Source organism: Protopterus annectens, chromosome 17.part0, assembly GCF_019279795.1.
Source record: "Protopterus annectens isolate FY-2018-M chromosome 17.part0, PAN1.0, whole genome shotgun sequence".
In the NCBI taxonomy this organism is placed as follows: Eukaryota; Metazoa; Chordata; order Ceratodontiformes; family Protopteridae; genus Protopterus; species Protopterus annectens.
In genome coordinates this window covers 268868380-268881080 of record NC_056751.1, presented here as the reverse complement: position 1 = coordinate 268881080, position 12701 = coordinate 268868380, and the positions used below count along the sequence as shown (strand labels likewise).

General features: G+C 43.3%; 1 protein-coding gene across 1 annotated transcript in view; it reads right to left on the bottom strand.

Annotated features, from left to right (window-relative positions):
* Nucleotides 1-12701, bottom strand: part of METTL15 (methyltransferase like 15) — a 1979089-nt gene that overhangs the window by 1620284 nt on the left and 346104 nt on the right. The window lies entirely within an intron of this gene.

Sequence of the window (12701 nt, the reverse complement as noted above, 5' to 3'; positions counted from 1 at the left end):
ACATACATAACCAGAGATCCTGTAAAGGTATTAAGAGATATTTTGAAAATTTTTATGAAAATTTGCATAAGGCAAAGAAATGTGGAAGTCATGAAAGAGCACAAATGGAAATATTTATGGAAGACTTAAGTATGCCACGGTAAAAGGAAGATGAGGCTCAACGATTAACAACTAAGATAGGACAAGATGAGAAAAAATGGTGACATACAATCAATCAGCAATAGATGGTATTCCTGTAGAAGTAAATAAAGGGGGGCAGCGCAGTGGTACAGTGGTAGCAGAGATTCTCTGGTTCAATTCTCAGCTAGAGTGCCTTCTGTACGGAGTCGGCATGTCCTCCCTGCGTTCACGTGGCTTTCCTCCTGGTGCTCTGATTTCCTCCCATGGTACAAAGAGATGCATCTGGAGCATTTTTTCCCCCGGCCTCCACTGAAAATAGTCTTTGTTCCAAGTCAGATTTTCCCGGTTAACAGATGTTAAATAAAAAAAAATAAATAAAAGTATGGAAGCTTGAAGGAAAGAAAGCGACAAACATCTTGAAAGACTGCTTAACACTATTTTAAAAGGAGTGAAAGCACCAACATCTTGGAAGAAAGCTCTGGTGGTTGTAATACTACGGTAAAGACCCATCAGACCCAGCTTCATATTAGACCATTTGAATTTTAAACTATGGATTATAAAGTGTTTAGGTCTATAACAGCTAAAAGAATGGCAAAGGTGTTGCCAAAATTGATAGATGTGGAGCAATGTGATTTTGTGGAGGGGAGGCAAACATTTGACAACATTATTAGAATAATGATCCAGAGGAAATCAGAGTGTATGAAAATACCACTGTTGTTGGTGGGTCTTGATATAGAGAACACATTCAACAGAGTAAGCTGGGATTTTATGAGTAGGGCAATGGAAGCATTTGCATTTCCTGATACAATAATAAGGTTAATTAGGAAGATTTATGAAGGACTGAAAGCAAAAATGAAAGTGGTAGGTTACTTACTGACAAGTTGTGTCTGAAAAGAGGAACCAGGCAGGAGTATCCTCATTCCCCTTTGTTATTTGCTTTATATTTGAGCCACTGGCAAAGAAAAAAAGAAGTTATGTACTTACCATAACGTTCCATGTGAGTTGTTCATCTTGCCTTCATTCTTACTGATGAGTTCGGCTCCGAGTCGGCCTACTGCAAAGCTCAAGGTCTTCAAATAGCACGAGGCCAAGTCCCTATCCCATGATGCACCTTGAGTTACCTCAGATCTTGTTTGCTGCGTATAACAATACTATACTATATGTCATTCTATCACTCCCAAGAGAATGTATAGAAGGGTTGAGCAACAGGATGGATCCAACATCTCGGTCATCTAAAAACCCAGGAGGGAGTAGGAGAGAGGGACATAAGAATGAAGGCGAGATGAACAACTCACATGGGACATTATGGTTAAAGTACATAACTTCTTTATGTGAAGTTGTTCTATCTCGCCGTTTATTCTTACTGATGGGTAGTGTCCCAAGCACCATCAATCTCGGGTGGCTCACGGGAGTATATATTTCAGAACAGTGGCCCCAAAGGAGGCTCTGTCCCTGGAGGCCCTGTCAACCTTGTAATGAGTGATAAAGGTATGAGGTTTTGACCAAGTGGCTACTGCACAAATATTATCAATAGGAAGTTTGGCAGAAAAGGCATAAGATGTGGAAACTGCTCTGGTTGAGTGAGCTTTAATCTGATGCTGTAGGGGCATATTGGCAGCTGAATAAGCAAAGGTGATACAATCAGATAACCATTTAGACAAAGTTGTTTTATCCAATGGCATACCTCTCCTGGAGTCTGAAAAGGAAACAAAAAGCTGATCCGATTTCCTGAAATCTTTTGTTCTATCCAGATAAAATCTGAGCTATTCAGCATGTATTCAAGACTGTTGGAGTGATTGGGGAAGAAAACTGGTAAATCAATAATTTGCTTGAGATTAGTTTCAGTGCAAACTTTAGGCAAAAAGGAAGGATTTGTTCTAAGTGAAACTCTGTCAGCATGTAAAATCAAGTAAGGAGATTTAATGGATAATGCCTGAAGCTCTGACACGCTGCGGGCAGAAGTAATGGCCACTAAAAAGATAGTCTTCCGTGACAAAAATTTGAGATCACATGAGGAAGCTGGTTCAAATGGAGGAAGAATTATGCAGGACAGCATAAAATTTAGATTCCATGGGGTAAGGGAGATTTCACAGGTGGTCTGAGATGAAAAGACCCTTTGAGAAAAGCTTTGGATAATTTGTGTGACATAATATTCAAACCTTTGAATCCAAGATGAAAGTTAGAAATGGCAGCAAGCTGAACATGGACTGTGGCTGCTGCAGTTCCTTTATTGAAGATCATGGTCAAGAACTCTAGTATAGAGGCCATAGGGGCTTGGTAAGGATCAATATTTTTATTAGAGGCCCATATAGAACATTTTTTCCATTTGCTAAGGTATAGTTTCCTCGTAGAGGATTTATGAGAGGATAAGAGAATTTGCTTGGTCTAATTGGAAAGGTTTTGGAACATGGCTATGATGGGAATTGGAGCAGCCAAGCTGTCAGCTTCAGGGACTGCAGAGAGGGATGGAGTTCCCCTAACGAGTGTGTCAGAAGGTCCAGAACTGGGTCCAGAATCCAAGGGTCTTCCAAGAGATGAAGTCGAAGGAAGGTGAACCAAATCTGACGAGGCCAATATGGGGCTATAAGAATAATGGTCCTTCCCAGAGATTTTGCTTTCTGTAGAACCTTGGGTATCAACGGGATTGGTGGAAAGGCATAGAGGAGACCAGGAGGCCAATCGTGAACGGAGGAGGAATCAGGGCAAAGTAGCTTCTGCATTTCGTGTTCATGTGACTGGCAAAAAGGTCACAGCAAGGCTGGCCCCACCTGCGGAATATCCTGTCCGCTATTTCTTTCTTGAGGGACCACTTGTGGGGGAACAAAATTGCTCTGCTCAGCTTGTCTATCACGTTGGATTTCCCCGGGATGTGCATTGTTAACAGAAAGCACTGGGTGGAAATCGCCCACTGCCATACTCTTAGGGCCTCGTGACAAAGGGGGTATGACCTGGCTCCTCCTTGTTTGTTCAAGTACCAGACCACTGACATGTCTGTCTGAATTGCAATCATACCCAGAGGAAGAGTCCTGGAAGTACTGCAACGCCAAAAGTACTGCTCTCATCTTCAAGACATTGATATGCAGATGTGTCTCTTGATCAGTCCATGTCCCTTGGGCTGTCTTTCCCTGAAAATGCCCTCCCACCCTATCAGGGAAGCATTCGTGGTCAATGTGACCACTGGTGGGGGGGGGTAAAACAATGGGATGTCCTATCGTGACATGAAGTGAGGTCAACCAACACTGAAGATCCTTTTTGCAGGAGTTTGTGATCATTATCAGGTGAGACATGGGGAGCTCTTGGTAAGACCACTGAGTGAACAACAGCCAGTGCAGTATCCGCATGTGCATATGACCCAGCGGTATGGCCAGAATTGCTGTTGCCATCATACCTAACAATTTTAAAACTTCTGATGCTGGAGCCTTGTTTCTGGACATCAGAATGCGGACCTGCTGATGGAGTAATAAGACTCTTTCTACTGGAAGTCCTAGCGTGGTGGAAGTCTTTGCGTGGTGGTGTCCAGTTCTGCTCCAATAAAGATGATATGCTGCGATGGCAACAAGGCAGATTTTTCTGAGTTTATTGCAATGCTCAACTGGCTGCAAAGTGACAGAGTGGATTCCCTGGTTGAATGAGTTGATGTTTGGTAGTGGCATTGAGAAGCCAATCAGCTAAGTACGGAAACACCTGGAATCCTAAACATCTCAGGTGAGCCATGACCACTGCCATGCATTTGGTGAACACTCTGGTGGCTGTAGTGAGACCAAAGGGGAGGGCTCGAAACTGGTAGTGATTAGCTCCCAGACGGATGTGCAGATGATCCCTGGATAGCCTGGTCATTTTTATGTGGTAGTATGCATCCTGGAGGTCTATAGAGCACATCCATTTATCTTTCCACAACAAAGGAAGTATCGACTGAAGCGTGAACATCCAAAACATCTCTTTCTTTACAGATTTGTTTATCCTGAGGTCTAATATAGGTTTCCAGTCTCCTGTCTTTTTTGGAACTAAAGAATCTTGAGCAAGTTCCAGATCCTATCTGGTCTGCTGGGACTGGTTGGATTACTTTTTCTTAGCAATGTTTGGACCTCTACTGTTGCTTGTTTCCTGTAACTGGGTGGAATGTCCGGGATTTTTTTTTGTCAGTGGAGGGGGTGTGGTGAATCGAATGAAGTATCCTCTGGAAATGATATCTTTGTACCCAGATGCCTGGCTCAAAATAACAAAAGACAACTGGGTACGAAGTAAGTGACCCCCGACTGCCTCCAGAGCATGACAGTCGGGCCTCCATTCAGGAGCGCTGGTAGGGCTTCCCAAAGAAGTGATCTCTGTCGCCCTGGTTTTGTGCACCCTCTCTGCTGCGAGGGTGGCATCTTCCATTATTACCCCCTCCTCTGCTCCTGGAGGGGGGGTTCACCACGTGTGTCCTGAAAGGCTCCTTGGGCTTTTCGGAACCACATTTTTCCTCCCCTTTGACCCTTGGGATAATATATAAAATGGACTCCAATGGCAGACGGAGTCTTTCCTTCCTGCTCACACTTGGTCAAAGTTTCCTTAACTTTGGGCCCGAAAAGAGACGAGCCATCAAAATGGGTATTCACAAATGATGACTTGAAGGACTCCACGAAGGAACACAAGTGCATCCAGGAGTGCCTCGTAAGAGCAACTCCTGTACCCACTGCCCTGCTCATTCCATCAGCTGCATAAGAAATGAGGCACATGGACGAGTTAACAATGAAATTGAGGGTATCAAGCTGGGAGGCAACTTTGTCTGTAGCTCCTGCACCTACTGTACCCTGAAGAGTATCTCCCAGCTCCTTAAGGAGATCTCTTTGTAGTCTAGTGAAATGGGTTAAGTAGTTTACTGAACGGAGTGCAAAAGTCGCTGAACTAAACATGTGCTTCCCATATCTATCCATGATCCCTGAGCCTGTTAGGAGGATGGCTAGAAGAGGAAGTTTCTGACATTTCCTTTTTGGTGGCTGCAGCTACCACCATGGCATCAACTGGCACACCTTTTGTCAAGAAGGATTTATCCTGGGGGCAGATATGAACTTATTAGGCCTTCTAGGGACAGGCTCCATCGTGTTTGGAGACTCCCACGCCCTTTGTGAGACCAACTGCATACGCTCATCGAAGGGCGGAGACACCCAAGAGGTGGAGGGCTGAGACCCGAAAGCCTTCAGGAGAACCAGCTCATCTTCAGTAGGGTTTGTGGACTGCCCAGTCACCCCTCTGCCTAAGGATTTGAAGTATCTCTGCAAATGAGATATCCTCAGGGGGGGGGGGGTACCGTGGGGACCCTTCTGATTCATTCAAGTCAGTATCAGATATTAGGGACTCCTGAAGTGAGTCTAGATGTTACCTCTTACAAACTCTCTTCCTGGGAACCTCATCAGTGGGAGCTTCTAGTGAGGTCTCGGAAGAGCAAGGGCCACCCAATGGGGCTTCCTGAGGCTCTGGGTCTCTATGCTTGGCCAGAACCTGTGAAGCAGAAGCAGACACAGGCGCTTTAGGGGAGGAAGAAGCCAGACCTGAGGTTGAGAATGTCTTAGGAGACATAACTCTCGTCATGGCATCGAAAGCACCCCTGCTCCAATGCAAGGGAACTGACGGATCCGAGGAAACAGTCGATACCCCCAGCACCGGGACAGTTGGCTCCGAGTCAGAGGTAGGAGCAGAGCTCATCCGAGCTGAAGCCCCGAGAGGCAGAGTCGGAACAGACAAATTAGTCAGACTACCCTCCCCGGACCCGACCAGAGAGTGTCGGCTCCTAGAGTCCTCATTCAGCACCGAGGATGTCAGAGTGAACAGAGTCGAAGACACTGGAGCAGGCATCGGCTCCAAAGGTTGCACAATCAACAAGTCTGACTCCTCTGGCTCTGAAGGACCAGTATGGCTCAGAGGAGGAAATGTTGTAGCTGGTATAAGAATCTTTGGCACCGAAGCCAGTTGGGTCGGAGCCAATAAAATTTTTGCAAAGGACAGTGCCTGCAACAGCTTCTGCACCACACGATCCACATCCAGATCAGAAAGGCTAATAGGAGGACCGAAATGAATGGACAAAAGGTGGTACCGAATGTAGTAAAGGAGACTTAGGAATTTTGGATACCGGTTCCAAAACTGAGGACCGGCTCCAAAAAGACGAGACTGTCGGCTCTACTGCCTGTGGAGCCAAAGTCGAAGATTTCTTTGATTTTTTTTGTCTCAGATGTCTTAGAAGACTTTGAGGACTTACTGGATCCATCTTGGTTGCTCAAAGCTTCTTGGAAGGAGAGTTTCAACAAGCCTCTGTCCATCAATTTCCTCTTTCTCTCCTGTAGGACTCTGGAGGAGAAAGAATGGCACATGGAGCAGCTATCCTGTAAATACAAAGCTCCTAAACAGTAGACACAACTGACATGGCTGTCAGACATTTTTTTGGCCACATTTGGGGCACTTTTTAAAGCCCGACTTGGGATGCTTATCTTTGTCAGCCATTATTATATCAAACAAAGAATTACTGTTAACTACAAAAAATTTTAACAGTAACTAACAATCAAAAGTCTTTTAAAAAATTCAGGCTAAGTCCAACACCACACATTCTAATTATTAAAGTGACAGAAACAAACTCTGTCTAAAGCACACAATTTTAAAAGGTAAGCAGACTATACTGTAAGAAAAAGATAGCGGCTATAAAACACACAATAAGCCTTATCTAAATATTTTAAATACACTCTAAATAATAAACCTTATCTAAAGTTTTCTATAAGCTGTGATAAAAGGTCACTGACTAAGCACACTCTAAGTAGTAAGAAACTCTTTAAGCTACGCCTAAAAACAAGAGGCCAACTAGAAATTTAAAGCACACCAGGGAAAGGGAAATACAATATAGCTAAATATATTAATAAGCTATAAGAGCTTTATAAAACTATCTAAAACTACCTAAAACTATTTATTATCAATGTAAGTAAGAAATATTCGAAAAATATTTGAAAAATAAGATTTACTGGCCTGAGCTAACGAGAACCTCCGATCTGTTGCAGCGGAAAACTAGATCTGGGGTAACTCTAGGTGCATCATGGGATAGGGACTTGGCCTCGAGCTATTTGAAGACCTTGAGCTTTGCAGTAGGCCGACTCGGAGCCAAGGGATCAGCTCTGAACCCATCAGTAAGAATGAACGGAGAGATAGAACAACTTCACATCAAGGGATTCAGAAATTCAAGGTTATATTTGCTATGGTAATCAAGACAAGTTGGCTTTATTTGCAGAGAATATTATTTTGCACCTGATAGGGCGGCCGCGGTGGTGCAGCGGTTAGCATTGCCACCTCACAGCAAGAGGTTCTCCGGTTTGATCATCTGCTACGGTGTCTTCTGTGCGGAGTCTGCATGTCCTCCCTGTGGTCACGTGGGTTTCTTCCAGGTGCTCAGATTTCCTCCCACATCCCAAAGACATGCTGTAGGTGGATTGGACTCTCTAAATTGACCCTAGGGCGTGAGTGTGTGCGTGTGCCTTCTGTGGAAGGTTGGGCGCTGGGCTGGCAACTCAACACCGTAAAAACTCTGCCAATCATGAGCGGACAGGTGACCCTAACCGGGAAAAGCCAAAAGAAGAAGATGATTATTTTGCACCTGATAAAAGCAGAAAAGGACATTTTAGTGTTGTAGAAAATCTTAAGACATTTTCAAGTCTTTTTGGGATATAAAATTGATGACAATAAAACAAAGGCTACAGCTGTAAATTATGTACCCACACATGAATTGGTCCTGCAATACCCATGTTTATGGGGACATGATAAAATGAAGTATTTAAGAGTGTGGATTAAAAAGGATGCTGTTATGGCAGCTAAGGATATGTGGGAACAGACTAAACAAAAGATAATATAAAAACTGAGAAACTAGAAGCTCTTGTTTTTGGATACAGATACCAAGATACAAGCCGTGAAAATGTTTTTAGTCACTTTAGTTTTACACACAGGTCAGGCGTACTTTTATCAAGAAGAGAAGTTGTGGATGATAATTAATAAAGAGTTAAATTAATTTATCCGGGAGGGGAAGAAGGTTAGTGTCAAGTGCAAAAATCTGAGTCTTCCAACAGAACAAGATGGTTTAGGATTACCTGATTTGAGGGGATATTTTAGAGGTACACAGTTAAGGCTCATACACATAACACAAATAGAAAGGAAGCTTTAATTCAAAGTGGAAAGGAGTGATGATGAAATGGGGGGGGGGGGGTGGAGGAGAATTAAAGAAATAGAGAGAGAGTGGAATTTTGGATGCAGACAGCAATATGGATTATTATATTCATAAAGTGTCTGAGAACTAAGCCAACATGAGAATGGAGAAAGGATATTTTGCAATGGGGAAGACTGCAATTAGGAATACAGAGAATAGGCAAGAATGGGGTTGGAATTTATTGGAGAAAGCTGGCAAAGGAAACAAAGTATTGGGAACCAACTAGAAAGGGAAAGGGAACAGAATGGGAGGAGGCAAAGAAGACATTCTGACTGGAGGCTAAGATTGCCTTCCCTATCGGGAACTGATATCAGAGTATAGGCAAAGAGAAAGGATAGGAGAATCTTAAGAAAAAGACTTGCTGTGGTAGAGTTTTTAGTTGAATCTAGAATAGAAGATGCTATTAAAAAGGGATACTTAGTTGGGCAAATAAAATATTGCACAATAGCTATAGGAATCAATCAGAGGAGGTTAGAAAAGATTGGGAAGAGAGATTGGACAAGCAATTCACAAGGAAACAATGGGTGGACATATGTGTGGCTCTCAAGTATGCAATGAAGTCTAGCAGATTTAGGATCTTTGCTTGGACGTTTTTGCACAGGTATACCCAAGGCAGACTCCAAAGAAGTTTTCCTCTGGTAGATGGCAAATGCTGGAGGTGTGATGGGGAGTAAAAGGTAACTAGAAACATATGGTTTGGGGGTGTAATAAGCTGGAATACTTTCAGTATTCTGTACACACTACTCTGTCAGAAATACTGGGCGAGCAAATTGGTGTAACTAAGGAAATTATTTTTTTTTCAGTCGGGATACAAGATCTGAATTGCTTGGACATAGTAAGGCCTTGCTATGTTTAATTCTGGTGGCTGCAAAAAAGTAATTACTAGAAAATGGAAATCAAAGACTAAACCAACTCTAGTTGAAGTACTGAATATTGTAACAGAAATAAAATAACTGAAATGAGATCTTAGAAAGAATAGAAGCAAACTACATAGAAAAAAGGAAAATTGTGGCAACAATGCATGCAGAATAATATTTTGGAGGAGGAGTGAGATTTAAGGGAATGCAGGAAGTGAGCAATTGATATAATGTTGGATTGATAATAGATACATAAAGACAGCATATGCGATATATAATATTTCTAAATAGGAACATATTAATATGGCTTATTTTCTGTTATATACAGTAATTGTATGTTTGCCTATGTCTTAAATGATAATTTTATAAAGGTGTTAATAAAAAAAAAAAAAAAAAAAAAACAAAACAAGTAATGCAATCATTTCTACTGTTTGGACACATCCATGTCAACTTTTCTAAAGTTGCATAATTATTCACATTTAGTGTAGAAAATGCAGGGACTGTGGTGGTGGTGTTGCGGTAGTGTTGTCGCCTCACAGCAAGACGTTGTCCCGTTCGATACTCAGCTAGAGCGTCTTCTGCGAGGAGACGTGCGTGAATGGGCATACCTTCGTTGAAGGTTGTGCGTCAGGGCTGGCAACTCGGCACATAAAAATCCACTGCCAATCATTAGCGGACCGGAGTCCCGCCGTGGCGACCCCTAACCGGGAAAAGCCGAAAGATACAACAAAAAAGTGTAGAAAATGCAGGGGGTAAAGACAGTGGGAGAGAAAGACATGCAGATGAGATGTGGTACATACACGGATGTTTCTTCAGAAGTGAGGAGTACTGATAGTCCCTCATTTAATCATTCCAAAGTAGTATGAAAAGAGTAGAAAGAGGAACAGAAAGAGGATGTGTAAACAATATACAGTATTAACAAGGGAGGCTTAAACAATATAGAAGTAATTACTGAAGACCAGAAAAGAAGGGAAGAGAGAAAGCTAACAAAGCTACATACAAAATGTACAAGAGAGGCTTAAATCCGTAGTGTAAGCCATTTCTTACATTGGGTATGAGAACTTATTGAACAGTACTATACTGAAAGTCCTAATCTTCTTCTTTCGGCTTTTCCCGGTTAGGGGTCACCACAGCGGATCACCTGTCTGCTCGAGACTGGCAGTGGAGTTTTATGGTGTCGACTTGCCAGCCCAGTGCCCAACCTTCCACAGAAGGCACACACACGCACTCACACCTAGGGCAATTTAGAGTGTCCAATCCACCTACAGCACGTCTTTAATACTGAATGTAAAATGCTGAAACCTCACAATCTTGAACTCAAAATACCTACTAACAGCATACATGTACTTGCAGACATATACTGTGCCAATGCACAGCCAGTCAACAAACATCACTGCCCTGTTATTGAACCTTAAACAATAAGTAAAAAGGACACACAGACAAACCACTCAGTAAAAACTGAAGAAAAATCTAACCAACCTAGAGCTTCCACTGTGCGAGTCCTAAAATCTCTTGTATTAGAGGTATGTGGATATATGCAAATGACTCCTTAAGGACATCAGGTGTTTCAGCTATATGGCAGTTTTGAATGCCCATGACTTTTTTTTTTTAAAGTCTGTCGTGGGCATCAGCTGGGTACTACAACCCTCTGTTTCTAAATGTTAGCCAAACAACACTGCATCTCTAGAGACTGCTTGCACCTGTCACCCTTAGGCCTTCGAATACTGGCCAAGGCTCTTGCCATCCCCATAGTGCCTTTAACAGGCAAGGCTCCAAACACAAACCCACCGCCATAAATAGCACAAGTAACAAAAAACTGAGGGTAATGCTACTTAGTGCCAGAAATCTAAACCTCAAAATGCATGCACTCGAGGCACTCCTCAGTATGGAGAAAATAATGTGCAGTAACAGAAACCTGGTTTTAAGGCTCCAGAGAGCACCCCAGCACTACCAGGCTACAACTCCTACCATACATTTCGGCCACAAAACCCAGAGCGAAATACAAAAGGTGGAGGTATATCCATGTTTATCAAGGATACCCACACCTCCAGGTTAGTGGCACAGCACAATGCTTCATAGATCATCCACGTGCAACTAACAGGCAGAACTGCAATTCAAATTGTAGCTTGCTACAGATCATCCACCATGTCCAAGGACCCCCATTCCGCATTTCTGGAAACACTGGGAAACACAAAGGTCCTACCAAACACCGTAATATTGGATGATTTCAATTACCCAAACAATAAACTGGAGAACTACTCCAGTACTAAATCCCTTGCCCAACATTTCCTAGAATTTATAAACTCAAACACCCTGGATCAACTGGTCAACACCCCCAACAGAGGTGACAAAATATTGGACCTGGTCGTCACCAACATGGGTGACTGGTGTTCCACACCGGAGGTCAACCCCTCGCTTGTTAGATCTGACCATAAACTAATCACTCTGGATATCCACATTCCGCCCCCACCCCCGGTCAAAGAAACCACAGTGAAAAACGTTTCAAAAGCAAACTTCATGTTACGCAAGACCAAGGTAGAAAGTTTCAAATCCCCCGTGCTAAAAGAATAATGCTGGCCAAGTTGCAAAATCCTTTACTAATGCACTCTACGGGCACCTACAAAAATGCATGGATCATGCTATCCCAAGCAAAACCAAGACTCGCTCCTCCAAGAAAAGGAAACCATTGCTATAAACAAGCTGTAGAATAGAAGGAGGAAACTAGTACAGAAAAGAGTAAAATCCCAAGAGGGGATGACCTCCTCATCAGTATCAGCAAGAAACTACCATCCCTCATAAAATCATCCAAGGCTAGCTTCGAAAGAAAAATTGCCAAGGATTCCAAAGAGAACCACAAGGCATTCTTTAACCATGTCATGAATCTAAGTGGCAATTCCTAGAGCTGCTTGGAGTTAGTGCAGAATGGCACAAAATGCACCGAACCAACTGATAGCCAGCATCCTGGCAGACAGGTTCAGTGCAACCTTCACCCCCAAAAGGGCCCATATCCATACCAGAAGAATGTAGTGCCCCTGAAATTATGGACACTCAGGTTAAAACAGTCCTCTCCAAAGCCAAAACCACAGCATCAGTGGGGCCGGATGGTGTCCCAGGCTGTGTCCTACATGAGCTCAAAGATGAACTAACCCCTCGCTTAAACTCACTGTTCAAACTCGGCCTCTCCATAGGCTACGTGCCCATAGAGTGGCACACAGCAACGGTTATTCCGCTCCACAAAGGTGGAGCCACAACAGACCCCAGGAACTATCGCCCTATAAGCCTGACTAGCTTGGTCTGCAAGGCTGTGGAGCGCATCATCATGGATCTCCTTAACAGAGACATTGGGAACCTCCAAACACTGGACCCTACCCACTTCGGCTTTAAGGGCAGATCATGCATCCTAAACCTGGTGGACTTCTTTGAGACAGTTACCAAGGATATAAACTAGGGAAAGGTGGTCCACACAGCCTACCTAGACCTCGCAAAGGCCTTCCCCATTCTGGTAGTAT